This window comes from Neophocaena asiaeorientalis, unplaced genomic scaffold (genome assembly GCF_003031525.2).
Source record: "Neophocaena asiaeorientalis asiaeorientalis breed wild unplaced genomic scaffold, Neophocaena_asiaeorientalis_V1.1 scaffold396, whole genome shotgun sequence".
In the NCBI taxonomy this organism is placed as follows: Eukaryota; Metazoa; Chordata; class Mammalia; order Artiodactyla; family Phocoenidae; genus Neophocaena; species Neophocaena asiaeorientalis.
The window spans coordinates 51,767-56,534 of record NW_020172455.1 but is presented as its reverse complement, the minus strand read 5'-3'; positions in this window follow the sequence as shown (position 1 = coordinate 56,534).

The following is a 4,768-nucleotide window of genomic DNA, read 5'->3' as shown; positions in this document are numbered from 1 at the left end:
CTCCCCCAGCCCCCTCCCCCTTGGCAACCACAAGTCTGTTCTCTATGTCTGTGACTGTGTTTCTGTTTCATAGATAGATTCATTTGTGTCATATTTTAGATTCCTCATATAAGTGATATATGGTATTTGTCTTTCTGATTTACTTCATTTAGTATGATAATCTCTAGTTTTATCTGTGTTGCTGCAAATGGCATTATTTCATTCTTTTGGCTGAGTAGTATTCCATTGTGTAATATACCACATCTTTCTTATCCATTCATCTGTCAGTGGACATTGAGGTCATTTCCATGTCTTGGCTATTGTGAGTAGGGCTGGTATGCACGTAGAGGTGCACGTATCTCTTTGAGTTAGAGTTTTTGTCTGGATATATGCCCTGGATTGTATGGTAATTCTAGTTTGCTGAGGAACCTCCATACTGTTTTCCACAGTGCCTGTACCAACTTACATTCCCACCAACAGTGTAGGAGGGTTCCCTTTGCTCCACACCCTCTCCAGTGTTTGTTATTTGTAGGCTTTTTAATGACCGCCATTCTGACTGGTGTGAGGTGATACCTCATTGTAGTTTTATGCGGGCCTCTCACTGTTGTGGCCTCTCCCGTTGCGGAGCACAGGCTCCAGACGTGCAGGCTCAGCGGCCATGACTCACGGGCCCGGCTGCTCCACGGCATGTGGGATCTTCCCGGACCGGGGCACGAACCCGTGTCCCCTGCATTGGCAGGCGGACTCTCAACCACTGCGCCACCAGGGAAGTCCCTCATTGTAGTTTTGATTTGCATTTCTCTAATGATTAGAGATGTTGAGCATCTTTTCATGTGCCTATTGGCCATCTGTATTTCTTCTTTGGAAAAAATGTCTATTTACGTCTTTTGCCCATTTTTCAATTGGGTTGTTTTTTGTTGTTTAGTTGTATGAACTGTTTGTATATTTTGGAAATTAAGCCCTTGTCGGGTGCATCATTTGCAAATATTTTCTCCCATTCTATAGGTTGTCTTTTTGTTTTGTTTATGGTATGTCCTTTGCTGTGCAAAAGCTTTTTAAGTTCATTTAGGTCCCATTTGTTTATTTTTGTTTTTATTTCTATTGCTTTGGGAGACTGACCTAAGAAACCTAAGAAAACATTGGTATGATTTAGGACAGAGAATATATTGCCTATGATCTCTTCTAGGAGTTTTATGGTGTTGTGTCTTATGTTTAAGTCTTTAAGCCGTTTTGAGTCTATTCTTGTGTATGGTGAGAAGGGTGTGTTCTAACCTCACTGATTCACACGTGGCTGTCCAACTTTCCCAACACCACTTACTAAAGAGACTTTTTCCCACTGTATATTCTTGCTTTCTTTGTTGAAGATTAATTGACCATAGGTGTGTGGGTTTATTTCTGGGCTCTCTCTTCTGTTCCATTGATCCATATGTCTATTTTGCTGGTTTGATTACTGTAGTGTGGTTGTACTGTCTGAAGCCTAGGAGGGTTGTGCCTCCTGCTTTGTTCTTTTTCTTTAGGATTGCTTTCTGGGTCTTTCATGGTTCCATATGTATTTCAGCATTATTTCTAGTTCTGTGAAAAATGTCATGGGTAATTTGATAGCGATCACATTAAATCTGTAGATTGCTTTGGGTAGTATGGCCATTTTAACAACATTAATTCTTCCCATCCAAGAGCGTGAGAACCCATCTCAATTTACTGCCCTAGCCAACCAGACACACTGCACCAGGTGGAATTCTCTCACCTCACACTGAATTAGCATTGTATCAAAGTAACATATTGTTTCAAACCTTGGGATTAGTTACTCTACTGCATGACTGTCATCTTAGGGTACTCCACATACTGTTGGTTCCTAAATACTTTCTCTTCACATTGTTCTACACTTCCCTAAACCCCCTTCTTGGGTTCTTTCTGCTGTTTCATTCAAATCTGCATTTTTTTCTGGTGAACATGCTTGCCTACACATGGAAATATTTGGCTGTGCATTTCCTCTGATCTAACCACAAGTTGGCTTGGCCCTGAGAATTCCCCTTCCCATGTATCTCTAACAAAGGACCACTAGTCAGTATCCTTCCCTCACCCTGTATTGCTCCAGATCTTTCCATCTTTATGTGAAGCCCTGTCATCACTGGAAATCATACATTTACCTCCATACAGATCCCATGAAATAACAATTGAAGTTTTTTGCTTTTAACTGGAGAGTCACACTGATGATCATCACTGTTTTACCAAAAAGCTCAGATTAACAATTCAATATCTCTTTGTCAACACAAATACAAAGGAATAGAATCATTACATAAATAATGAAGTTTGCTTGGCAAAACTTTAAAAACAAATTCTTAAAGGAACAATTTAACAAAAAAGGTTCCTAGTGGTTTAAAGTTGGAAACCAGAAACTTCAATTGCAGCATATTTACTTCCTCCAAGACCCCCTACGCAGAATGCTTGAACATTAGAAGGGCTGCCAGGAAGTTTGGTCAGGAGTCAAGCAGGCAGCCAAGCTGTGATGCTAGGCCGGGAAAGATATCAATCAGGTCAAACCCACCCGGCTGGTTTATGACTTCTTGGAAACCTCCAAGTTTGATACACACTAGCCCTCAGCTACAACCATCCCACTTTTCCTTGCCTGTAAATTTGAGAGTTAGTTGGTGAAACTGTAACACTTATTTAGAAACTGTGACACTTATTTAAAGTAACTCAGTCACTTTACAGATGAGGAATTTGATGCATGAGGAGGAATGACTTGTTCAATGTCACAGAGTCAGGAGAGGAACTAAAACTCAAGTCACTTGTTATCTCACTTGTTCCTGTTATGCAACATGACAATGGGGTGAAACAGACATTTTAAAAATACTGCCAGGGAAGAAACCAAAATGAATTTAATAATTAAAGAATGATAAATAATATAAAATATATAGAGATAGATATCACATAAAATGCATATTGATACATAAAATAATATATAAATAACAGTAAATTGACTAAAAACAGATTCATTGCAAAGATAAATAAAATACCTGGGGTTGAGACTATCTAGTAAGAAATGTTGGTTTCCTGTTTGTGTTTACTTACTGTATAAGATGAGCACCTACAAATACTAAGCCTTCACAACAGGGGACCATCCACATTAAATCTACATGTCCGATTGTTTAATCATTCTGAATAATTGAATCCACTGATTTTCTTGTGAATATTTTTTTGAAATGCCTAGTTGTTTATTGTGCTATTGATATAGTCAGAGTTCTTAACGTATACTTCAGTTAGGCATATCAAGATGTTAGTTGAAGATCTAGAATTTAGGAAAGCATATATATATATATATATATATATATTTTTTTTTTTTTTTTTAAACAATCATCCTGGTCTCAAACAGCTCTCAGTCAGGTGTGGGAGAGACACTAAACACATCATTCCAGGATAAGGCCATCATTCCTGGGAGGGTGTTGTGTATAGGACATCTGGTTGTGCATGTGAGAACAGATGACATCAAGGTGGAAAAAAAGGAAAAAGGAATTTAATTACAACCTGCCTTTCAAGGTTCCAAAATGTAAATACTATGAAGTATATCTTTCCCAGAGCACCTGGAAAGGGAGAAAAGGCTCACAGGTGTGTCATATCGTGGGATCACCAGGGTGGAATTCAGGAAGGAGAGGACTTCAATTAACGTTCTGATTTGCTTTCCCAGCCTTTTGGGAAGAGTGGGAGTGATGAGCTGACCGCGTTTGTGTGTCTGTGAGGGGGATACGAGCTCTGTTGTTGGCAGTTGCAACGTGGAGGTTGAATCAGGACATGCAGTAACTTTGTGCTCATGAGCTCCCAGCAGCCTGACAAAGTGGGAAGAACAGGGGATTTAGAGCCAAGAAAAGTTCTACTAAAATAGTAGTCTTTTGACGTGAAGCTCATTATCATACTTGCCCAAGCTTCAGTTTCTTCATCTTTAAAGTAAGGAGAGTCATAGCCACTGTGCAGGATTTCCAGAGGATAAAAACAAATGGGATCATATATGAAAAGCATCTGGCACTTAAGGGGGCCACTCATTCTCCTGCCCTCTTCTCTCACTGCTGGGTCCATTAAAGGACCTCCCCAGCCGGACACCCTATTCCCTGTCTCTGTATCACCCAGAACATCCTGTTCACCACAGCCAGTGCCCCTCAGCCCATACTTTCGTACCTGCCACTACTCTGATTTTAAAAAAAAGAAAAACGCTGCCTTTACCTGAAGAACCCAGTGTAAACTTTTATGAAAGCACTCAAGGCCTTGCCTAACCTGCCTCTCCAACCCCTTTTCCAACCTCTCCAGTTCCTCCCGGACCTACATGGGGACGGGCATGCAGCAGCCTTGCCACCTAGAATGCCCTTGTTTTTCTCCTCTACCCCTTCAATTCCTACAGATTTCCTTAAAGTTCAGCCTATACACTCACTGCCTTCTCGAACATTCCCAGGTAATTTTGGCCCATAGTCGTAGCACCCTCTTTGGAAATATGGCATGTATTGGCCATGCCATTAATTTAGCAGGTTCTCTTTTATAGCCAAATAATTCTCAGTTCTTTAATGTGTTAAGCCTTTATGGTAGATGCCTTAAGTACTTCTGGATTGTTCCACATGTGAGGTCTCTTCTCCCCAATTAGACGACACGTTTCTCAAGGGCAGGATAATGCCAGTTATCACATATGTTTAATATTATCCACAGGATGTATGAAGTGGCGTGGTCTAGAGAGAAGATAAAACAGTATTTTCTTTGAAACAGGAGGCACTTAGGTTTTGAGTACACTGGTTATATTTAATTAAAG